This window comes from Caretta caretta, chromosome 1 (genome assembly GCF_965140235.1).
Source record: "Caretta caretta isolate rCarCar2 chromosome 1, rCarCar1.hap1, whole genome shotgun sequence".
NCBI lineage: Eukaryota > Metazoa > Chordata > Testudines > Cheloniidae > Caretta > Caretta caretta.
In genome coordinates, this window is record NC_134206.1 from 130,169,578 (window position 1) to 130,196,311 (window position 26,734).

Sequence of the window (26,734 nt, forward strand, 5' to 3'; positions counted from 1 at the left end):
TTCAGAACTTTAGCTCAATTCATCATCTTTGCTCCATCAGTAAAGCAGGTCAGAAAGCAGAAGAACAAAAAAAGATTCCAAAATATGAGAATTTGTCATTTCTCCCTCGATTTGATGCAAGTTTTCCAACCAGTTCAAGCCAACAGCATAACCAAGACACCTCCTTCAATTTGACACACTGCAGTTCATCACTGAGCTTTGTTTATGAGCTTGTACTTCATTTTCAACAATGCTCAAAAACATTAGGTAATTCATTGTGAAATATTTCAATCAAGCCTAAAGTTAGCATATATATTTAACAGTGATGATACAGGTATATAAGACTTATATGCATTATGATATTATGTTATTATTATTTGTAATGGTAGGATCCTTTTAAGGATTGTGCTAGGTATGGTGTGTACATATGGGCCTTGATCCTGCTATAATTGAAATCAATGACAAACTCCCACTGATTTCACTGGTGCAGGATCAGGTCCATAATGCGAAGATGGACCTTGTCCCAATGTGGATATACATGTATAATCCTTATTTTGCTTAGTCCTTCCTCACAGGTGAAAGATTCACATATATACACAGACTGTATATATATATACACACAGTCTATTCCATGCAGGCATATCCCAAATCATTTTACCAACACTGAGAAACCCCAATACCATTTTAAGAGGCCTGCCTCAAAAATCCGGATTAAGATTTACCCATGATGGTCACGTTTGACCAAATCTTCAGTGATATTACACAGACAGAGAACTCGGTCATTGGATCACTTGAAATGAGATGGAATATATTTTGAATTATCTTTCAGAGCTAAAATTGTCAAGAAGTATATATTTTTCCCTGTTTTCTGACGTAAATCCATTGGTCAGGAAAAGAGCACAAGGCTTTTAAACTGCAGTTCAACCACCTTCTATCATGACCTTCACAATGTCTCTGAAGCAGATTTGTTTTCCCCCCAGTATTAACTTCCATTCCTCCATCAACCTTTTTGTCATTTTCAAAGCATTACTCTATGGTATCTTCCCTAAAGCAGAGTCATATCTCACTGCACAAGGTTATCAGTTCATTTCCACCATCTCTACAGTTAGTCTTTACTAAAATATCACTGATAGTTCTGGGCAAAAACAATATTATATAAAGGATGCACAGTTATTTTGCTCTCTCCCTGAAGTGGACAGCAAACATAACTCTTTGCTGTTTGCAAGAGAGCTATGTTCCCCTAAACTTCCCTGGTTCAAAAACCACTATTTATCAGGGTCCTTCGAATGGCTCGGTGTAGAATGATTACAGTTCATATTATTTAGAATGTTCCATCTGTTTTCACAGAACAACAAAAACTGCATGTGAGCTTTCATAATTTTTAATAGATGGTGCAATGAATCCTTAGGTATTTCATAGACTTGTCTGACCGTATACCACACTGTACAAAGAGCAATATTCACTGCCCTCTCATGGTGAAACAAACTACACTTTATGTTTCCAAGTGGTACAAGTCTCTGATTATAGCTTACTTCTATTAGGTATTCAAAGCTTCTGAATTTCTTTAAGAGAACAAAGTAAATATAAGCACTGTGCAAAACATACACAGGCAGACTACATGATTGTGTGAGCAAAAAGTCTCATTGGTATATGTAACCAGGGTCCTAGTGGAGGCCAGCTATGGTCACTCAATTGGGGTGAACTGCAAAGACTGGGGCAGTCAAACTTCCAAAAGCTAGTGGATATTCCAATACTTAGATTCACCAAGCCAACATAAAACAGCTTCTTTATTACCTTACTGGTTACTCAGAAGTCCAAACAACACAGTTCCCTTAAAGTGATCCAGCCTCAGGCCTCCATCCAGGTACCCACGTCAAATCTGATGAAAATTTTAGTAAATCTTATTTCATCATATAAAAGAAAAGGTTCTATCAATCCCAAAGGATCGGACACATTCCCTCCCAGGTTAATGAATGCCTCAGATCTTAGTCAAATACACGCTACAGCCAGTTCTTATTAACTAAAATCTGAAGGTTGATTTATAAAAAGAAAGAATGAAAGAAAGGTCAGAGTTAAAATTGGTTAAAAGAATCAATTACATACAGTAATGGCAAAGTTCTTGTAGCAGTGGCTCAGGCTTGTAGCAGTGATGGAATAAACCGACCATATATTGACTTAAGTCAAGTCTCTGGAGTACATCCACAGCTTGGATGGGTCATTCAGTCCATTGTTCAGAGCTTCAATTTGTAGCAAAGTTCCTCAAGAGGTAACAAGCAGGATTGAAGACCAAATGGAGAAGATGCAGCTGCCTTTTATTGTCTCTTACCATGAGGCCTATGCTTCCTTTGTTTCAAACACAAGCTGCCCAGCACATGGCTTGGAAGCCTTAAACTTCTCTCCATAGGTGTTTCCCTGCATGCCTTGCTGAGTCATAAAGTGTATCTGCCTTCTCTCAATGGGTCAGTTGTACAGCTGATGGTCCCTAATGGGCCTTCAAGCAGGCTAGGCAGTGCTGATGGTGCCACCCAGAAGCCTAGCACAAGTTTGAAATACAGACATACATACATATCTATAACTCATAATACAAAGGTGATACAAACATATGAACAAGATTATCATATCTGGCAAATTATGACATTTTGCAGATATCTTAAATGGCATATCTGGCTGATTACGTCCTGGGCGTTACCCCAGAAGCAAACATTTGAAATCCAGTTATAGAGCCAATACTTATACCTTTAAATACAAAAATGATACATGCATACAGATAGCATAATCAATCTAACCAGCAAATCATAATCAGCATAATCATAACCAGCAAATTTCATAGCCATCTTATTCAACAACCTTTGTACAATATTTGCTGCAAATATATACAAGTGGTTGCAACATGATCTATATGGTCATATTTTAATCAGATAAGTCACAGTATGATTTTAGAATATGACATAGCTCCCCTCAATTTCTCCTCCCTTCCCAAGACCTCTCTTACTTTTGTCTTTTCTTTCCCCACAGTCCCTTCACTTCTTACAAAACCTTCTCAGTTTCTCCATATCTGTCTTCCGTTCTCACTTTGTTTTATCTAATCCCTCAGTCTCTCTCCCACCTTCCACCCAGAACTGTCTCATTAATGCTCACCTACCTCTTTCCCAATCCCTTTTACTATTCTCCTTCTCTCCATTTTCACTTCCATTTGTCTAGGTTCTTATATGGCTCCCAGGTCCATGTTAAATGAGCAGCTCCCAAATGTATGTAGTGTACACAAAGCTATATGTTCCTCTTTCTTGCATTCTCTGCAGTCAGAAGGGATTAGACTTAATTTACTATGGGGTTTTTTTGTTGTCTTTCCTTACACACACACACACGTATGTATGGATGGATGGATGGATGTGGTGTTACTATGGAAAGGATAGAATGCAATAATTTTGTGACACACAGAGGAACTAGCAAGAAGGATTGATCTCTTTATCCTGGTCTCAGTTACCTGATATGGGCCAGGGTTGAAAAAGGTTAGACCCTGTCTCATGGCAGAGGTCACTTACACCACTAGTAAGTTACTGGTTACTAGTACATCGTCTCTTTAAAAAAAATCAAACATTACTAATAAACCATGATATAATCCAACAATAGCATGCACAAACTAATACAGTCAATTAATAAAACACATATCTAGGACATAGTCAGATTGGCAACCTGAACCCTTTGACAGACAAGAGGATTATTCTCCATCTTATTGGACATCTGTCAGTAATTCCTATCTGTGTACCTTAGTCACTGTCTAGCTGATCACACACCTGCTTCTTTTTTCTCAAAATAGTTCCTTCTGTAGTAGCCTCTGCTGAGGCAGAGGTGGATCCATCATCTAAAGCATTTGTTTTCTGCTCCTTATGTTTTTCATTCGCAGTGACTTGGTGGGCACATTATTAGGTCAGCAACATTCTGGATGGCCTTGAGAAACAGAGAACCAGTGTCCCCTTTGTTTTTGTTTAAACAGCTGCTGTTCCTCCAGTAGGACTGCCCCCAGAAGGGATGGTATATCTGTCACCTGGGCAGGTTGCCAGCAACTTCCTGTTTGGAATCTAACATTTTCTTCCACTTGCAATGGGGATAACTGTCTGGCATTCTTGATGCAGTATTACTCCTGCTCTGATTTCCTGACATATTGCTATTTTATAATGATTTAAACAATTTTTGTAACAATTAGCTTTCTTAGACGCTGGCGCTAAAATTGCTGTCCTTCTGCACATACAATTCTGAATGGGCAATTCTGAAAATTTATTTAAGGGTATTTTAATATTCTAACAATGCTAAATACAGATACTATTAATCTACCAGGAATTGAGCCCCCTTTGAAATGAGTCCTTTGCTATTTGTCCTGACTTGCTGAAAATCCATTTGCCAGTGTATACTAAGGCCCTGACGTGGTTCATTTGAACTGATAAATAGATACATAAAACAACAACAATGTAACATTTAGTAGAGCTGCTTGAACTTTTCTGAATTGTGAATTTACATTGTTTTTGCAACATTTGTGACAAATTATCTCAATATTGATCAACTATAGAATTACTTGAAAAGTGTTGACATTTTAATGCAAAAATTTCGTTGACATTTCAAATTTAGATAGGAAAAAGGGGATGATCTTCACTCTACCCTCCCCACAAAAATCTCAGTTTTTCAACCAGCTCTAAAATTTACATTGCTGTAGCATGTGGAGACCAACCCAATCAGAAACCCATTGTGCTAGGTACTGCACAAACATTTAAATGTTCCAATCTTAAAAAAAAGAAAAGAACAAGGAAGTTGTGAAAATAAATCATTAGTAAATTTGTGGCCCTTATGTATTAATTAAATTTTCTTGTTCAGCCACCAAACAAAAAAAAAAAACAATTATTCACTCAGTTCTTGTGACAACTTTAAAAATTCCTTTTGCCAATTATCCCAGCGCCATTCCATACTGTTCTCAAACAACATTCTGAGTGGAACAACTCATGGTAACAAATTTAGTGATGAATTTGTTTTATATGTGAATGTGCCTATAAACCTACTTCTTTCATCCCAGGAAACATAGCATAAAGATCAGGTCGAGCCACTAGTGATGATAAAAAAGAAGTTGAAGTCAAATCTTCATTCATTTGTCGTATGATATTCCACTCTGTGTTCAAATTCTCTATTCTGCCCTGAGCACATGGCAGCCCCATTGCTGGTAATGCCTCACTCCACTCAACTGTGGGTGTTTTATAGGACAGGGATCTGTAAAAGCTACATAGAGGTTGAGTAGAATCTAGAAGTCACTGTTGTAGATTTTTAAGAATCAAGTCTGTGTACTTTTTCAGTTGTCTTAACAAACACTTCTTGTCCTCTTCACTTAAGGATTCAGTATAAATACCTTCAGTAGTCAACTTCTGGACTGAAGTCTTTGCTTCTTCCAGTACTTTTTCAATGGATAGCTCTCTGATTGATCCAAATGTAGCTTCTATTGCTGGACAAAGATCTACACTGTTGTAGCAAATGCCTGGATGGCATTGTTTAATGACCAAAGTGGTTTCAACAGTAGACTTACAAGAGAGAGAATGGCAATAGTCTTCTCTGAACATAGTAGCAAAAGTAATCCACCAGCCTCACTACTTAGATCCATCCCAAATTGGTAGATACTTTCCAAAGCGAATAATAACAGCTGAAGTAATTTTAAGACAACAGCCAAGAATCGTTCATGAGAAAGCCAGAGGGTTTTCCCAGGCTAGACTAATTCAAACTTCAGTTCCAGTGTATCTTCTATATTTTCCAAGATATTCAGTCTTTTTGGACTCTTGCTGAAAAAAATATAATGAAGACATTAAATTTATAGCTTTTTTAATGTCTTTGGAAGAGTCTACAGCTCGTACTACCTCTAGTTGGAGTAGATGGCCTCTGCAGTGTGTATAGGAAAGATCAGGGTTATACTTTTCTCTGAGCAAAGCTTGTACTCCATCATGTCTTCCAGAGAAGTTTGCAGCTCCATCAAATGCACAAGCAGCCATCTGTTTGGGGTCCAACTGACAAGCATTTAACTCTTCTAAGATGTGGGTTGTCACATATGCAGCCAATGTGTCTTCTATAACTTGAACACCTAGAAATGTATCTACTGGCCTACCACTGACATCAAGATAACGTACACAATGACTTAATACTTGGTGTCCATTTGCATTGGTGCATTTATCAGCCATGTATGCATTTTTTTTGAATGTGGTGAGAAAGTTCTTCACTTTTTCAACGGTTGAGTCTTTCACTGTTGCACCACATGCGTCTAGCCAGTCAGTTGAGTTTCTTGCAGAAAGACAGAGAGCATTTGCTGGTCTTGTTCAGAAGCAGTGTTCAACTTCAGGATGAACAAGTGATAATGCACTTAACATTGGCCTCCAGTTTGTAGTGTGTGGTATCTCTTGCCTAAATAGAAAGTATGATGCCACAGTCGTGTTTGTTCGCATGAACTGTGTTGTGTCTCTAGCATTCTTAACAACCTTATTAACACACACCGGTGTTGTCCTTGGTCAGTGGAGACTCAGGGTTCAGAGGTGCTTTCACATGAGTTCACCTCCCAGGTGGGGGGCAAGAAGGCACCTTGCTTGTTCCTCCAGCTGCTCACTGTTCGCTCTGGCCACTGTTGTTTGTTGTGCTACTGTTCACTCCATCGCTCTGTTGCCAATGGTCCTGCACTGTCACCTTCTGTTACCACCTGCCACTGTGACCTCTGCGAGTTGGTCTCTTGAGGTTTCACCCAGCTCTCAGTGATTTCAGCTGAGCTCTCAGTGGGGGAATCCCATTGCTAGTGCAGACTGGGCCATCTCTTCCACAGAAACACTGTCCCACAGCAGGTCATTATCAGTGATTTCAGCTGTAGTGGTCACTTAACAAAACAAAAGACTATCTATAGAGCCTAATCAGCTCTGTCTTTAAACAGTGGAGAGGGGCAGGTCAAACAGTACTTGTGACTCAGGCAGACCATCAAGCAAAACACCTGTCCCCACCCTCTCTCTTGATGCCCTCAATCAGCCCAGGCTAAGTACAGTTCTACTGCCCTTTACTCATACAATAAAAATAACATTTCATTACCCCCAACCCCACCCCGCATTCAGGTGATTTGTAACCCACCCACAGCCAAAATCTATCACTTGGGCAACACAGTTCTGTTTGCTGGATACCTAGATAGATTAGGTGTGAATGTAAATACAATCTGGTCCTGAAGCCTTTCCCCCCAGCCCCCAGTTTATCACTAGCTGTCAGGGAGAGCTCATTTAGACTTTGCTTACAAATCATAGTTTGAAATTATTAGGTTGGCCAACATCACTGACATGAATGCACTGACATTGTCATAAAAAACAACAGCTGTATAAGGAAGCTAGTCTATGTTCATACTTTTCAAATCTATTATACTTTTTCAGATACATGTATTTTATCATACACTTTATATGCTTTTAAAGTATGTATTAATGTTTCAATTTCAATTCAAATTTCCAAACAATCACTAAACTGGCAACACTCCATGTAACTAGTTCACAAAACTGGGGGGGGGGGGAATTCAAGGGGTGTAGGGAAATCCCTGCTGTTAATCCAGTAAGCAGTGCCTGTTTTCATTTAGTACCATCTGATGTTACCATCCAGTCAAGTTCAGCTTTTCCTTTGTCTTACAGTGCTAATGGGATACTGTGTGGTATGCCTATTACACCTCTCAACCACTGGAAGATTAAATGGGTAACAGAGACCTAAACAATATTGAGCAAAGGAATAAAAAGAGATTCATCAGCATGTTAACATACCTAAGAAAATTTGTCCCTATTTCATCACAATTTATTGCTCTATTCATCCTGTGTCTGAACTCTATAAAATCCCCTTCTCTCTTCGCCAAGTACTGCCCTCTTCAGCCTTTTCCTACCAGACCACACATCCCCAACACACATGGACAGGGGGTATAATGCCACCCCAATATCCCGGTTACATCTCCCAATCAGCCATCCCTACCTCTGGCTGCTCCTCTCCGCTGCTGGAAATAGGAAACTGCTGCTTCAGAGCAGTTAAGTGTAGGCAGTGGGACTCACACTCATAGACATGTTATAGAGGCAGGTCAAGGTTGAGTTTGTGAAGGTTCACCACTGACTTAGCTGAACTCCATGGGGATGAGTCAGGTGGTTTGAAGAGATTTCCAGACACTGTAGGAACGGTGAAAGCAGCTGAAAAAGACAACCTGAAATCCAGAGTGTTTCACAAACAGCAGACTGCTTGAGAGGTATGATGGGGTGGTTTTGGCACTGTGCTAAGATCTATATCAGTGTGATGTATTATAACATGAACAAATCCAATCCCATGAAATACCTCATAGAATTCTTTAACAATAGCTTTTGCATTTTGTTTAGTGGACAAATTATACATGGGCCTTCCTGTTCCACTACAGTATATCAAGTAGTATTTGTCCTTTTACAGATGTGCCAGCGTTTTTACCAAATGGGCACATTTAGTGCCCACTATATGAAAGAAGTTTAATTTACAAGTTTAATACTAGACTACAATCACCAATTATTTTGTACACTCTTTCTGTGATTATGGTGTACTCAGCTCCAATATCCACACTGAAATTCACAGTTCAAATATTTCAAGTGTCACAAACCCATCTGTTGTAGCACCTTACTTTGTAAAATTATTAAGAGTCTCAACAAAGTTCTGTTTCTGTAACATCATCGGAAATTTGTTCCCTAGCTACATGTTCTTTAATTAATTTTTGTTTTTGCATTTCTTTGCAATCTGTGCTAAGCATCTTAGTTTTGCACCTTATTCTGCTGTATATCTTTGGATTGTGCTCTGTTTCCCAATGTATTATAAATAAATTTGGTCTCTGCCATTGGTATAGCCTTGTTATTCTTTATTAATTAGATGCATTTCACTGTTTGCTAACACTTCCATTTAAGAGGAATAGCTTGCAAATATTTATTGGCTGTGGGGTTTTTTTGGGGTTTTTTTGCAAAGTCTAGTTCATTTCTCGAAACCACCTCATTTTGACCTGTTTATCAGTTATACCCCAAATAATTCAGTCTCTAATTAGTCTATCTGTTAAGTATTCAGTCACATGACTTAGCATTATTATATAGGTCAATAACATAATAAGTGATTTTTTAAAATTATTTTCTGAGTTGCAGTTAATAACACAGAATTAGAAATAATATTTTAAATAGTTAGGAAGGCAAATTCAATTGCAAGGGGAGGGGGAAAACCAAGTACATGTTTAACAAGAACCCTAATACAACATTGGTATTTGCAGCCATTTATTAACAGAAAAAATACCATGAAATGAAAAGGAGTTTTGGCCCTACCCCTGTAGTGATCTCAAAAGTTAAGATAATGTTTTCCTACTTCCAGTTTATAGCTGAAGTAATTTGTGAATCAATGTCCTTGGATAGAAAAACAAAAACAGGTATGCACTTCCCTTAATGGGCAGTAGTCTTTAAATAGTTGTATGTAATATGCTTATTACCTTCTCACCAAATTTTATTGTTACCCTCTCTCTCAGCTGAGTATAATTCAAACGGGCCAAATCAGTTACCATTCAAAGGACAAATGAAAGATTAAGGATTCCTCAGGAACGGTTTACTTGTCAAAGCAACTAAGTACTAAGTCTATTTAAGAACAAGTTATGGATAAACTAACAAATGGTTTGTATTCAATGTACATCCTGACTTGCTCTTAATCTGTAATTATTAGAGTAGGGAAGTTTTTTTCAAAATGTTTATTTTACACATTGTTTAATGGTTTTACTTTTTTTTTCCAATTCATCTTTCAGGATTCTTTATTCCTTTGTCAAGTTTATAACACCTGTGTTGTTTTTGTTTTCTTCTTGGCTTGCCTTGTAACAGAATGTCATGGGAGATTGCATTTTTTTTCTCCACTTCTTCAGCATCACTAATTGTAATGTCCTGTGGCATTTGGTTGAAGTCAGACAGTACAGGAAATAACATTTACATTAATCTCTGAAGTCAGTCAGAACAAAGTGCTTGACTCACTACAATGCAAGTGATGTAGGCACAGTACAATAGTTTTCCCAAGGAATGTTGGCAATGAGTATGCAACAGCTCATCTGATTCATAGAACACATTCTAGCCTAATTCAGACAGGAAGTGAGTCCATTATCTGAGTTTGGCCAGCATGCAGATGAGCTTCAGGGAAGCAAACCTGGGCATGGAAATAACTTTTGCTGCGATAAAGACTGATTGCTATTTATTGTTTTATTAATCTATAGAGTGCTATTTTACTGCACAATGAAAATAAATTGGTAATATAGAAATTAGCTGAAACTGGTGTGCTTTAGCTGGCAATTAATGTGTAGTGAGACCTTGGAGCTGTCCCTATCTTCTTCTTACATGCATTTTTTTGGCCTTTTTATTTACATACAGTAAAGGGGGAAAGCTTCTAGAGAAAGGTCATAGATTGCTTAGCATATTGTATGTTCAAATATATTGAAGTATAAATATCTCAAAGAGGAGAGAAGAGAAATAATTTAAAAGCTCAATTGAGATTATATAATGGAAAATGTAAAACCATACTGGTACATGTTTGCTTCTTTCTGAAGGGACATGTGCTTGCTAAGGCCCCTTTTAAATCGCCATTTTAGTAATGGAGAAGCTTTGAGTTTCAGGTACATGTTTCAGGAAAAGTGTCCTTTGGCCTGCTGTCCTCATTTAATCTTTTGAGCAGCTAGTTATATCCTGATTGTTCATAGGTGATAAGCCAGGAGGATTGAGGGTTTGCTCGTTCTTAATGTGACAAAATGTCCCATCTTTTTCTTATATAGGTGCCTATTCCCCCCACCCTTGTCCTGATTTTTCACATTTGCTGTCTGGTCACCCTACTCCTTCTTATCCTGACCCTGGAACTTCTACAAAGGTGAGGTAAACCTATTCTGGCACATAGTCACACTGATACAATGTAAGATTTGCAGTAGCCGGCCTAAATGTGTAAGGCAAAGCAACAAGCTTCACAGCTTAGGTACAGTATAACTATTGGATATGTGACAAAGTTCCGCTTCTGCCTTGATGGGTCTTGCGCTTTTTGGCGGATTTGCTCACCTCAGAGATTCATGGCGGCCCTCAGTTTGGCCACTTTTGGTAGTGGCTCAAACCTGCCGTTCACTCAGCTAACCTCATCACTGGCCAGCATGGGGAAAAGGAACGAGAACAATCCCTGCAGTCTCTGCTGGTCCACCTAGTAGGTCGGGGACAGGCCAGGGCCCTGTGGATCACAGCTGTCTACAGTGTTTCATGTAACACCTGTATGACAGCTACAACTCCCTGGGCTACTTCCTAATGGCCTCCTCCCAACACCTTCTGTATCCTCACCACAGGACCTTCCTCCTGATGCCAGATAGCGTTTATACTCCTCAGTCCTCCAGCAGCACGCCCTCTCACTCTCAGCTCCTTGCGCACCCCTCTCTGACTGAAGTGAGGTCCTTTTTAAACCAGGTGCCCTGATTAGCTCGCCTGTCTTAATTGATTCTAGCAGCTTCTTAATTGTCTCCAGGTGTCCTAATTAGCCTGTCTGACTTAATTGGTTCCAGCAAGTTCCTGATTGTTCTGAAACTGCCCCTGTTACCTTACCCATTGTTCTGGAAATGTTCCTGTTACCTTACCCAGGGAAAAGGGGCCTGCTTAACCTGGGGCTAATATATCTGTCTTCTATCATTCTCCTGTAGCCATCTGGCCCAACCCTGTCACAGATAATAATCTCACCTTGAAGCCCATTGATTGAAAACTAGATTGAAAGGGAGAAAGTCATTGCTAGTTACTGGAGTTTTGTTTCCACACTGATTTCCACCCTACCTACTCAAGGTTTTGAAAGTTTTAGCATGCACTTGGTGGAAGGTAAACAAGTTAATTAAACAACAACTGCTTTAGTGTAAGGAGTTAATAATGACAGCTGGTGTTGCAAAGACTGGTATCCATTTTTACTACAGTAGAACCTCAGAGTTATGAACACCAGAGTTACAAACTGACCAGTTAACCACACACCTCATCACCTCATTTGGAACCAGAAGTACACAATCAGGCAGCAGCAGAGACCCGCTCCCATCCCTCCCCCCTGCCTCCCCCCCAAAGAAAATGCAGTACTTTGTTAAACGTAAACTATTAAAAAATAAAGGGAAAGCAGCATTTTTCTTCTGTGTGGTAAAATTTCAAAGCTATATTAAGTCAATGTTCAGGTGTAAACTTTTGAAAGAACAACCATAAATGTTTTATTCAGAGTTACGAACATTTCAGAGTAACAAACAACATCTATTGCCCAGGTGTTCATAACTCTGAGGTTCTACTGTAATATCTCTTACCAAATAATCAATCTTGTTTCACATATTTGTTAAAGAGATATTAGAATTTACAAAGATATCAGATAAAGATTCTTATATAATCATCCCAACCAACAAGTAACTCTCTTTAGACCATATTTATGTGCTTCAAGAGGTGCACCTAGATCGAAATCAAGGGAGTTGATTTACAATAGGAGCTGAATTTGGCCCTTTGTGGGGTATTGTGGTTAAAGAGACATGGTTAGTAAAGTTTTCAAAAAAGAACAGAATGCAAAATAGACTTCACTTGACTAGTTTTATCTACACACAGACATTTCTGAACAATCTTTCAGTTGGTTCATAGTAATGTTTGCACATTTCATATCAGAAATAGACTTCATTCCCCTTTTCTTAAGCTACTTCTTTAGAACAATGAAAGGGGAAACAGTATATAAAATAAATGGATTTGTTTGATAATGCAAACCTGCAAAAAAGTATTTTAGGTGCATCCTGTATTTTTTACAAACACAATGGAAATATACTGTAATAAATTCTGTGCACATCTTTCATGGAAAATCAAAATTAAACACTGCTTTAAAAATAAATAAATAATACTCTGTATCTGGGTCTAATTTACCCTCCAATTACATCTTTAAAACAAACAATTAAAAACTAAATTCAAAATCATATAATGATTTTCAGTTCTGACATGTTTTTACAACCTGTTTAGCTGCCTGCTAGCAAAAACATTTTAGTCTGTTTTATTTATTTATTTATTTTTTATTTTTGAGGGTGTGGGAGGGAGAAAATACCACCACCTTCCTAAACAGCTGTATCAATTTGCTTTTAGGGCACTGATCACCATATCTGTGGTGGATTGCCTGCATTTGGTATAGAATGGGATTAATCCAGTATGGCTCCTCACTTAAAACACTTTGCTGCACTGCTTTGCCCTAGCTACACTATGGGTCAGATTCTTAAAATTACATAGGCACCTGAATATGTAGGTTGGCATCAAGGCCTGCATCCTCAATGGTGTTTAATTTCCACTGAAATAAGTGGGAGTTAGGTGCCTAAAGACCTCTGGTCCCTAGTGTTTTTCAAAAAGCATTGAGGCACCTAGTTCCCAATGAAATAATTGAAATTTATTTCAATGAGAGTTAGCTATTTTTTTTTAAATCTCACTATCTGCTTATATAGGCACCTAAATACCTTTGGAGATTGGCTAAATCTCAAAAGAATTTAGGCACCTAACTGCCAGTTTGGCCACCTAAATCCCAGAATCAGGCACTATGGGAATTCAAAAAAACCCCAATCAGCTGCTGATGAACCTGCAGGCACCTAAACTTGCTCAGCAACTCAATTTTTGCAGTAAAAGTTCCCTAGGTGCCTGTATTTCTGCCTCTGCACATACACACTTCAGCCCCACCTTTGCATCCAAATGCCTAAGCCCCAGTGTGGTACGTGAACCAGAGAAGATAACATTCCTCCACCTGACTCACCTGCAGTGCCCGATCAGTGAGCATGTTCAGACAGATCTCACCTACCAGATTGGGCCACCATAGGCCAGCTCACACAAAATGGCCAGAAGCGGAAAGGCCCTCCTTCATAATGTTTCGCCTAGTGGTTAGGATATTCATTTGGGATGTAGAAGACCCCCAGTTCAAAACCCCCTCCACCTAAGAGGAAGAAGAGATTTGGACTGGGATCTGCCCCCTCAAGTATGTGCTCTAACTACATACAGTTCTAGGATGTTCCGATGTGGGATGCTCTCCATCGCTCCTGTTGAAGCTGGATAAATAATTTAAGGTTGTAATTGGAGCAGGGAGTCTCGATCCTGGGCTACAGAGTCATTCTCATGCTCTGTCTGTCTGTCTCTCTCTCTGGTCCAATGAGTCTTTCATTATTTAATCTGAGTGCAACAGCTGCAACAGAAGAGACTGAGGGAGTCTCATCCCAGAATATGCCATACCTCCAGAGTTTGGAGTACTCTCCTGAAAAGTTGTAGCTGCCATTTCAAATCCCTTCTCTCCCTTGGTGGGTGGGGTGGAAGAGAATCTTGAACTGGAAATCTACTACATCCCAGCTGAGTATCTAACCACCAGACTAGAAGTTATGAGGGAGGTCCTCCTCCCCGTCCCCTGGCTTCTTGATACAACAGTGCAGGCACCTAACCCAAAGAGAGGATTTGCAGCTGAGAATCCCAATCAGCGGGAGGTGCCTCCCTCCGGCCCAGATGTAGATGCCTATCTCCAAGAGAGGGATGGGGCAAAGGACACAACCCTTAGCTTGGCATCTTCCATTGACTAGCTAAAGTGCTGGCTTTTGTGGATCTCATTCTGAGGAGCCTATCTCTCCCCATACATTTTATAGGGAGCCTAGGTGCCAAACAAAGGATTCATGAATCCTAGTTATTTTCTAGGCACCTACAAGTCAGGCATGGTGACACTCAGCTTTACCACACCTAAGTTTCTTTGTGAATCTAGCACTAAGTGCCTATGTCACTTTTGAAAATGGGATTTTTAAGAGCTTTTGGAAATTGCACTCTTTGTCACACAAAATTGTACAGAACTCAGGCTAGCTTGGAAGGCTGAAGTGGAAAGTTAGTTCTTCTGGGATCTGAACCTGAGCTTCCTGAGAATCTAGGTACAGATATTAAAAAAAAAAGATGCTTATATTACTGAATCATTGCCTTATTACCTATAAATTGTGTAATTACCTCCTCTTTGTTCACAGATTCCAAGGCCAGAAGGGATCATTGTGTTCAACTAATCTGACTTCTTGTGTAACACAGTCTATAGACTTCCCCCAAATAATTCCTATAGTACATCTTTTACAAAAACATCCCATCTTGATTTAAAAATGGTCAGTGATGGAGAATCCACCACAACCCCTGGTAAATTGTTCCAATGGTTAATTACCCTAACTGTCAAAAAGTTACCCCTCATTTCCAGTCTGAATTCTCTATCTTTAACTTCCAGCCTTGGATCATATTATACCCTTTCTCTGTTTGACTGAAAAGCCCGTTCTAAAATATTTGTTCCCACATAAATACTTACAGACTGTTATCAAGTCACCTTAACTTTGCTAAATTAAACAGATTGAGCTCTTTGAGTCTACCACTATAAGACATGCTTTCTAATCCTTTAATCGCTCTCATGGCTCTTCTCCAAACCCTTTCCAATTTATCAACCTCCTTTCTGAATTATGAACATCAGAACTGGACCCAGTATTCCAGCAGTGATCACACCAGTGCCAAGTAGAGAGGAAATAACAGCCTCTGTACTCCTACTCAAGATTTTCCTTTTTATGTATCCCAGGATCACATTAGTTCTTTTGGCCAGGGCATCACACCGGGAGCCATATTTTGCTGATTATCCATCATAACTATTTGATCACAGGATGACTATGAGCCACCAATGTGATGTGGCCATGAAAAAAGCTAATGCGGTCTTAGGATGCATCAGGCGAGGTATTTCCAGTAGAGAGAAGGTGTGTTGGTACCATTATACAAGGCACTGGTGAGACCTCATCTGGAATATTGTATGCAGTTCTGGTCTCCCATGTTTAAGAAAGATGAATTCAAACTGGAACAAGTACAGAGAAGGGCTACTAGGAAGATCGGAGGAATGGAAAACTTGTCTTATGAAAGGAGACTCAAAATGAATGCTTGGTTTGTTTAGCCTAACCAAAAGAAGGCTGAGGGGAGACAAATATATCAGAGGGGTAAATACCAGGGAGGGAGAGGAATTATTTAAGCTCAGTACCAATGTGGACACAAGAACAAATGGATATAAACTGACCACCAGGAAGTTTAGACTTGAAATTAGATGAAGATTTCTAACCATCAGAGGAGTGAAGTTCTGGAATAGCCTTCCAAGGGGAGCAGTGGAGGCAAAAGACATATCTGGCTTCAAGACTAAGCTTGATAAGTTTATGGAAGGGATGATATGATGGGATAGCCTAATTCTGGCAATTAATTGACCTTCAACTATTAACGGTAGATATGCCCAATGGCATGTGTTAGGATGTTAGATGGGGTGGGATCTGAGTTACTACAGAGAATTCTTTCCTGCGTGTCTGGCTGGTGAGTCTTGCCCACATGCTCAGGGTTCAGCTGATCGCCATATTTGAGGTCGGGAAGGAATTTTCCTCCAGGGTAGATCTCCTTCCTCTGCAGCATGGGGCACGGGTCACTTGCTAGGGGATTCTCTGCGCCTCAAAGTCTTTAAACCAAGATTTGAGAACTTCAATCACTCAGACAATCGGTGAGAGGTTTGTTACAGGAGTGGGTGGGTGAGATTCTGTGGCCTGCGTTGTGCAGGAGGTCAGACTAGACGATCATAATGGTCCCTTCTGATCTTAAGGTCTATGATTCTATGATAACTCCCAAATCTTTTTTCAGAGATACTGCTTCCCAGGATAGAGTTCCCATTCTGTAAGTATGGCCGACATTCTTTGTTCTTATATGTATACCTTTACATTTATACATATTTTTATATATATATATATATATATATATGTATAGTGTTTGCTAACACCAGGTTTACCAAGCAATTCAGATTGCTCTGAATCGGTGACCTCTCCTCTTCATTATTTATCACCCCCCCCCCCAACTTCTGTGTTATCTGCAAACTTTAGCAGTGTTTAGTTGATAAAATATATTAAGTAGCGTAGGGCCAAAAATCAAATTCTACAGGACCCCACTGGAAACATACCTGCTTGATGATGATACAATTACATTTTGAGATTAATCTCTTAATCAGTTGTAAATATATTTAATGTGTGCCATGTCAATTTTATATTGTTCTAGTTTGTTTGTTTTTAATCAAAATGTCATGTGGTACCAAATCAAATGTCTTACATAAGTCTAAGTATATTACATCAACACTATTACCTTTATCAGCCGAACTTGATATCTTTTTTTAATGAGATTGCAAATTAATTTAACAGGATCTATCTTCAGCCCATGTTAATTAGCATTAATTACATAACTCTAATTCTTTATGAATTAAGTCCCATGTCAGCTGCTCTATTATCTTGCTCAGGATCAATGTCAGGCAGATAGATCAATAATTACCTGGGTCATCCCATTTAACAGTTTTAAAACTGGCACAGAATTAGCTTTCATCCATTTTTCTGGAACTTCCCCAGTACTCGAAGACATATTGAAAAATCAACATTAATGGTCCAGCAAGGTCCGCAGCCAGCTCTTTTAAAACTCTTGGATGCAAGTTATCTGGACCTTCTGACTTAAAAATGCCTAACTTTAGTAGCTTGTGTTTAACATCTTCCAAAGATACTAGTGGAGTGGAAAGTGTTACCTTCACCACCACATGATGACACTATATCATCTGTTCCCACCCACAATCCAAAACAGAGATATATATGGAACACTTCTGCCTTTTCTGCATTATTATTGATAATTCTACCATTGCCATCTAGTAATGAACCAATATAATTGTAAGAATTCATTTTGTGACTTTTTAATATATTATAAGAACTCCTTATTACTATCCTTAACTCTGCTTGCCACAGATTTCTCCTCATGTCTTTTTGCTTCCCTTATCAATTTTCTACAATTCCTAACTTCTGATTTATATTCATTACTATCAATTCCCCCATTCTTTCGTTTGTTATATATTTTTATGATGATGATTATTATTTATAGCTGCCTTAACATCCCCTCTAAACCAGGTTGGAAACAGTTATTGTTGAAACAGTGATTGTCACATTTTGGTTAATAGTCAAGTCTCGACAATGGTTTCCCCTTAACTTCTGCACTAAAATCAACTTCTTTGTTCTAGCCTTCAAGCCAACCTAGCACCTCCCTAAATCTCTTCTCTCTTTGGTTTTAATTTGTCTCCCCACCCCACTTCTCTATCTCATGCCTCACAATTAATTACCATCTGCTTGCTTTTCTCACATGCTAGTTCTTTCCATATGTTGTCCCCTGCGACTGGAACCCCTATCTTGAAATAGTCCAACACAGCTAAGTCCATAAAACACACTTCTTTCTCCCTGTAGAGAAATGTTAATTAATTAGATTAAACAAATTAACAACTCTTCTCTCTTCTCCCCCACTGTAATTGGTAGGATGCATGGAAAAGGTCACCATTCAGTCCAAACACTTTTATTTGCATCTTTCAACCTTTTTTGTTTTTTGTATCTATTTAGAAGATGTTTGGTACAGCAACCCTCCATACTATTGGGCTATACAAATAAATAATAATACTTACAGCACAGTTAATTATATCCTTACATTGATCATATTCATTTGTAGTTGTGTGCAATAATATTCAGTCACACACAGATTCTCACATTAATTTACAATTCTTCTCTGATTCTGATCTTCTGTTCAGAAAGTCTATTTTTTGATCTATTTTTAGGAAACAATCATTGAGATTTTCTGACTCCTTTCAGGATAAAAGGGCCTTTTGAGTAGCTGGCATACCACTTGTAATTGTTGCTCAGTATCTCCTCTGGTATATCATTCTAGTAAATGATATTTCATCTACAGATATTTTCCAGTGCATTTAATTGCAGGCTCCAGGGCACATAACAATAAGAAATCATTAATTCAACCATTATGGATACGAATTTAAACATGACTTGTGCTTTAAAAAAATAGATTGCAGATTAAATGTTGTGCTGTGAAGAAGTCACAAACCAATAGTCTACCACTTCTCTTCACACACAGCTTTCTGAGGTAGACATTTTGATCAGAAGATTAAGTAAATGCAGGGAGCAATCCACTCTCTGTGCAGCATTTCACAATAAAACAAGCTGTTGAACTTATGCAACTTCTGTGTTTTTAACATTCCAACAGCACTTATATGTTCAGCCCCAATTGTACTCCAAATTGATTCCTTAACAAATTGACTGCATTTATGATGTTTTCTTGGGGGATGGGATGCCTGTCAAATTAATTTACTTGTTTATTTAAATGTAGGCACACTAGGATATTCACATGACGTACATGTCTTGTTCTGAGGAATATTTCAAGAGTCAGGAGTCATACTATAATATGCCAACATACTTCAACACAACACAGCACAAAGAACACAATGAAAAATAATCTGAAATAATAAATACTGAATAGATACAAAATGCTGAACTGGCTCCTGGAAAATGTACAGTAAAATATTTGAGGCAAAAGTGATTCCAATATTACACTCACAATTGGCTGTGACCTCAAAATTCTGACCCACTTTAAAAATAAAAATTACTATTTTATATTCACAAAAGTCCTGCTCCCATGGATGGAACTAATCTATTTGTTGTGCCATATAAGGTTCATTCATTTTAAAAAAGGATATCAAACTGCATTTACTATGCAAATGTGTTAACCATGTCCAAACTTTCCAAATCTGAGTGGCTAAAGTCTTGCACATAAATCCATATTTAAGTACCAACATAAAGGTGAACAGATTTTAGTGTGCTCTTAATTCTCACATCTCCTTCTGAAGTCACCAGGATCTGAAGGAGCCTAAATATCGATTTAAACACCTGAAAATATTTGCTCCAGTGCCTACAGAAGCAATTTTCAACACAGGAATTTTCACTATAAATGATTATTATTATGCAAAGCTGGGGTGTCACATCACAAGACTCATTTGGACTAGCTGTCCTGCCACAGACTACGAATCACACACACATGCATAGAAATGTAATATTATGTAACCCACCCTTTGCCAGACACTGGGAAAATTCTATTATATTTCCTGACTTTGGGGGGCCAATTCAGCTTTCCCCAACCAGATTTCCTGGGGGTCAGGAGATGCTGCAGCTTCCAGTTTGGGAAGATATTGAAATGTCACAGAATATCTCCCCCTGCCCTAACCATGATTATTCTATAAACCAACATGTTCAAACCTTTCACAATGCAGAGAAGAGAGCTTACAATGGTTTGCTTTCTGTCCTTGTTTAACTACATGCAAATGTGTGAAAGCTTTCGAAGCTGGGTTCCAGGGGCCCAATTCTGCACCCACTGAATACAGTGGCAACACTGCCATATATGACCCAGATCATCAGCTGGTGTAAACAGATGTTGTACCACTGAAGCCAATGTAGCCAATCTGATGTGGCCCTTTGTGTTTAGTTGATATTGTTACAGCACTGCACTTCCGTTATACTTTTTTTTTTTCCTTTTTTTAAGGAAAAATAAAACCTTCAACAGTTACTTTTTTATATAAGAGTTTTATATGATTATGTAACCTAAAATTGTTTCTGCTTGAGTGTTTTATTTCTGTTTATAAAACGTTGCATAATTTAAGTGAATTACAGTGAAATTTGTCCATCAGCAAAATATCTATAATCCACCTAAACCCTCAAAATAGGGTTTAAGAGTGACTTAAGTGATGCGTAGGCATTCTGCATGTGGTGAATTTTCTCCTCAATGTTTAAATTTGACAAACTTTTAAAAAGACCAATTTTTGTACAATCTGAGGGTGTAAAAGTTGTTAGAAACCCAGCAAGGACACTGGGAAGACTATTTAAGGGACTATTTAACAACCACTTAGAATCTGAAGTTGAGTATGCCTTTGTATTAAACAGTCATATATAGGCTTGGCAAAATTCGATCTATTTTTATAATTTCAACAAATAATATTTATTTAAAATTTATTTTAAGCCTCTTTTTCTATTTCTATCAATTTAAATGTTCCCAGTTGCAGGATATGTGGGGGATCAGACAATATTTAATTTCAGCAGACATTGAGATTCAAAAAGTAAAAGTTTCATAACCATTAAAACACAAATTGTCAACATCATGCCAAAATATACAAAGTAAATATCTTTAAACCAAACTCTAATAAGTTCTCAAGCAATAGGTTTTTCTTACTTTGCCTTTAGTAAATTTTGATTATTATTGATGGGAATATTTTTTCCATCACTTTGCGTATGGATGGTGAAATCAATGTTTACCAACACTTATCGATAGTAATCTAATCCTTCCAAGCCTAGTCTTAAAGCACCCTTACTATGAAGGTGAGGGAGAAGTCTAGTCAGAACCTGGATGAGAACTGGAAAAAGGGACTCCAGAAACTCTTGAGCTGACAAGGAGGGTTGTGTTCTGCCTTGATTTGGCCTAGAGAATTAAAATCTGATCCTTTTTCTGAAACTCCTAGACTGCTGCTGATACTATACTTACATCGGGAAGAAGACCTGGTCTTTACTTCTTTTAAAAGTGAAGTGTTTATTATTCCTGCAGAAGACATAATGTATTCCAAGATAAAAGGATTATGGAGCTCTTAGACCCTGAATAAGAAATTGAATGTGCATGGCCACATCCCAGAACCTGCCTAGACTCTCACTGACTTCAATAGGGCTCCATGTGGGTGCACAATCAGTTGCCAGATTGGGGCCTTTCTCTAGAGCCCTATCACTGCAGTTGATGTATAGTTGTGAAATAACTGTAGATAAGAATAATGTTTAAGTTCAAAGAGCTGCATGTTTGTGTGATTTTATTGTTTCCATCAATGAACAACATATTGTGCTCTTTCAGAAATTAAATCCTATACACAGTAGAATTAGATGGCATAAGAATATTTACTTTTGTATTTATATTCATGGGTGGCGAACCTCCTACAAAATACGGGACAGGAATTTATACATGAGAAGTCTGAATGGGAATGATGAGTGTGGGAAAAGGAGGAAAAATAACCATGAGGTGCCAGTCCTCTTTTATAATTTTGTTTCTATAATACAAAGAGGTATAGTAAAGTAGAAGTCAGAGTGTTTCTATATCCAAGCCATGGCATCTAATTTGCACTTGTACTGACCCAGGGATTCACACTGTTCTCCCAGCTCATGATTAAAACCTGATCCCTATGACCCACCACAAATATAAAAAAATGCAATTATGCCCTACGCACTTAACTTTTCTTAGATCATTCACTTTTGGTCAAGCTTCTGTGCCATAACAACCATTGACGGAAATGCTGTCATGACCAATAACAATAGATATGCCTCACCTCACGTCCATTTCAGTCTGGGTCTTGTCATAAACGACTCATCAGAATCACCCCACGTCCTTCCCTGATTGCTACACATACAAGGTAACTCCCTAGCACTGTCTAGAGCATTTCCTTCTTCTACCCCTTTCACTTGCTTGAGGTTGGGTTAACTGAACATATATGAAACTGGACTGCAGGTACCAGGGAGAAAGGGGGCCAAAGTAAGGATGGAGTCATGGTTTTAATTCTGAATTTTGAAGGAGTTTGGGGTGTATTGCAGTCAGACTCAACACATTAAAGGGTGAGATTTTCAAAGGTGCAAATGGCTATGAGGCACCCAACTCCCCACTGACCTTCAATGGAAGTTAGCCACCTGCCATTGAAGAGCTCCCCTGAGCTTTACTGTTTCCGTGTAATTTGTTCCTTCCGCTTGCCCCCAACCTCCCGCCTAACTTTGGTTTTATGCATATTTATTAAACAAGACCAACTAAGGTGAAGATATTACAAAATCAAAGACTGGTCTCACACAAGTCTTTTTCAAAACACTTTCAAGCAGTGCTTAAAGATATTTTGAGATGCACCTTAGTACCCATACATATGCTCAATGCTTCCTTGAGACACTATTCCGGGTAGTTTCAACAGAAGACCACCTAAAACTGTTATGAGGTGCTGGGCCCAATTCTACCCACAAATAAATTCACTGGGAGTTTTGTCTTTGACTCCAGTATAGTATCCATTATAGCTCTCATTTGGATTTATTTCACAGAAATTGTGTGTGTTCTTTGAAGATGTCAGCAACAGAATTTTAGTTTTAGTAACCGATATGAGATCAACTATGATCAGGATCAGTGTGAATTCTAAATTATTATGTGGGCTCATTTTCAAACAGTGCTTTTTATTCAATTACATTAAATTACAACAAATTGAAATGAATGTGGTTCAGTGATGCAGAGTCACAGGAGTTTTCAGAGCTGTTATTTTCTTCATCTGATTTTTGCACTTCACATAATGGTACCCTTGGATTTCATAACCAAACTGTCATACTATGAGTTATTAGTTATTCACAACTTTATCATCATGCCCGAGATATTATTATTCCTTCTTCTTGAGTTTAAGACACAGTGATAATATGAAATTGAAATTTCATTGCACTGCAGCCAAGGAAATGATTACTACAAAAGGCACATCTGCCTACAGCTCACAAAGCACAAATGTGCAAAGGAAGATCTATGGACCACAGTAACTATACTCTGGTCATTTATGAATATTTTTTCTATTAACAGGAGTGTCAGAGTCATTTAAGAGAAAAGGGATGGCTGGCTTAATCTAACATTTTATTATTGATTTATTTAACTCTATGTTATATGTAGCATCCCTGTGGTAGCAATATGAAATATAGGGGAAACACCAATAATAGGTCTTTGTGGGATATCAAAGAATACCTATCTCTTATATTGGTCTTTTCATCAGTAGATCTCAAAGTGTTTTACAAAGGTTACCCTACTTTACAGATAGGGAAACTGACAAAGGGATGGGAAGTGACTTTCCCAAAATCACCTAGCAGGCCTGTGGCAAAGCAAGGAATAGACCCCCAGGTCTCCTGAGTCCCAGTCCAGACACGAGGCCATTGGCACTTGATCACTTTATAAGATAAACATGTATAAAATATGCCTGCTAATAGTAAAAGAAAACAGCAGACAACGTTGCTTTCTGGTTACCAAAGTACTATTATAAGGGAAATGAGTGCATCACTTTTGAAATCAGGGGAGGAGGGATGTTGTCTGGGCTTGCTGGAGGAAGGTAGCAGTATTGGAAAGTGTGTGGGGCGGGACGGGGGGGCGTGAGAAGGAGATCAGAAACTGTTGCAAAAAGGTGGGTGATAGTCAGCTGTGTGGTGCTGACTCACCCCTTGGGAATGTAAGGATCCAAAGGCTTTAAAAGGTGCAAGTCCTGGTGGTGGAAGCCCTTTCTCCATACAGTAGGCAAAGCAGCACCCACCTTCCCTCCTCTTGAGGTGCAAATATCAGGTGGGTCAGGACCTGTTATGGGCACTGTGCTAGTTACTCCTTTTTAGTGGATCTGGGAAGGAAATTTTCTCTCACCACCATATTGGCTTTGGTGGAATGGGGATTTTTGCCTTCCCCACAGCAGGTGTCAGGGAGGACCTATTATGGTGAGGAGGAAGCGGGGTTAGGCTATATGTCGCAACTTATTTGGTAAGTGTGGGGTGGATGTCCAGTGCAAGTACTCCATAGGGAAATCATCCAGTGAACAGATAAATGACCTGGTAAAGGATTTAAAAAGGAGATGCTGGTTAAAGGAACGGTGGGGGGGGGGGGAATGAGGATCCTGTGAATTGTAAGGCAAGGAACCAACCCCTCTTTCTGATGGCCCACCTTAACCCTCAAGGGAGGGGTGGATGAGTAAGGTCCCAGCCATGGGTTGGCTGGGGAACCTAGGCTGGTGGAAGTCCTGTGTAGTTATTTGAATGAACATGGAGTTGCCTGCACTGTACACTTTTATCTGCTAGGTAGTCCCAGGCATCTAATAATAAAGTTTCAGCCTGATTAACTCTATATCAAGTGTCTGCTGTCCTTCTTTTGGGATAGCCAGACAATCTAGGCTTGCACTTGAATCAAGAAAATCACAAATTGATTCAGATATCTGCTTTGACAAAAGAATAGGCCAGAACTTTCAAACATAACTCCTAAATACATACATCAGCATCTGGAGTGCTCTGCACCTTTGGAAGCTAAGCCACTTTTATTTATTTGCCTCAGTATGGATTTTGGAGTCCAGCGTTTGCAACCAAATTTAAAAATCTTGGTTAAAGACTGTAAAGACAGTGCAACCTTGAAAACCCAAACTTTGAGTGCTTAATGTTAAAACATATACCATTAAGCATGGCTATTCTAACCACGGAATAATTGGTTATAGTTAGTTTTGTCTGATTTAAACAATAATGCTAAATCCATGCTTGTCACACAAAAACAGCAAAAAGTGTTTAGAACTGATTGCATTCTTTGGCTAATTGTACATCTGTATTGCAAATGCAGTATGCATCTTAGCTGGAAGTCTAAAGTGTAAAGGCCAGAATACCAGAACATCAGCCACAGAGACTTAATCTTCATTTCCTAATATATAGTTGGATAAACTCAAAATTGAATTGTCATGAGCCTCTTGTTAACAGTTAACACTTACCACTGAATCGTGTTTTTGAGAATGCTTCAGAATCTCTCCGTGGGAGGCAGCATGTCGTCATTTTAGTTGCCACACAATTTTTCCCCTGTTAGACAGACACACGTTGTGCCTTTTATTAATACAAATGGTACTGTCATCTCAAAATACGTCACACTACTTTTTGTTTTTTATCCTTTTAACTTTCCGTAAAGGGCAGGCCTCCACACATACTAGTTTCAATTAGCTAAATTCCTCTCTTCTTTTCCCCAAGAACACTATGAGTCGAAGTTAAGACAGAATAGTCAGTGTGTCACTGCTAAGTTTGGATTTGTTTATTGATTTAATTTATTTTTAAAACATCAAGCCATCTTATTACCCATATACACAATAATAATAGCAAAAAAGACTTTGCAAGGTATGCCTGAGGCTACCAGTTTACCACTGATTTGTGTTATAATAATCTTCAGCAACGTATCTGTCCAGATCCGCCACTGACTTAGAAACAGATTTTCAGCTCGTTTCTAAGTTATTTATAACAAACAATAATTTGCAAAATAAATGCAATTGAATTTTAAAAATCTCCACATCACCTGTTTAAAGGCAGGCATTTTGCAATTTCACTTCAAGATACCAAATGGCACAATAATGAGATCTGCTGAATATAACATGTTATTCTTTATATGTTAGGTGCTTTGTAGCGATATGTAGCAAATGCTAATATGGCTGCCACCAAATAGAAATCCATTTCCAGTGTTCAGTATTGTGCTTAGAAGCACTGTCACTACTACTTGTACGATCCCTTTCGGAGCTCAAAGACACTGCAAAACATGAACAGGCTACATCAGCTCTCCTCTTGTTGTCACTGAACTAATCGATAAAGACAAGCACTTTGTGTGATAAATAAAACAGTAAGGGACGAAGGTGAGGTAACCTTGCATCCTACTAGCTCTCTAATAAAACTGACATAAATAGTGTATTCAAGAAATCAGGTCTAATGCATTAGCCACAGGACGGCCCTTACTAATCCAGTACAAACAATTTTTCAGTGTGACAACAATTATGCTGTGTAAACATATACTGCTTTCAAAGATCACTGCTTCCTACAATCCAACCACATGCCCTTATCATAGGGAGCAGACATGACTTTCAGGTGGCTGATGAAGAAACGGACGATCATCCATGCACAATATAGATTTCTAAAGGGTATTAGAAAAATGTACAGTAACTCCTCACTTAACATCAACTGTCGTTTCATTGTTATGTCCCTGATCTATTAGAGAACATACTCATTTAAAGTTGTGCAATGTTTCCTTATAAC

The 26,734-nt window shown here is 38.6% G+C and overlaps 1 protein-coding gene across 10 annotated transcripts in view; it reads right to left on the reverse strand.

Moving 5' to 3' along the window:
- Window positions 1–26,734, reverse strand: part of NLGN4X (neuroligin 4 X-linked) — a 249,393-nt gene that overhangs the window by 181,050 nt on the left and 41,609 nt on the right. For 4 of the 10 annotated variants that reach the window (XM_048860100.2, XM_048860111.2, XM_075131146.1 and 1 more), the window contains exon 2: window positions 25,438–25,522. The exons of 5 other annotated variants lie outside the window; for them this stretch is intronic. The gene's annotated coding sequence lies outside the window, so the exon portion shown is untranslated. Of the gene's footprint in view, window positions 1–7,977; window positions 8,144–25,437; window positions 25,523–26,734 lie in introns of those variants that run through there. One more of the 10 variants, XM_048860128.2, reaches the window with a different exon arrangement.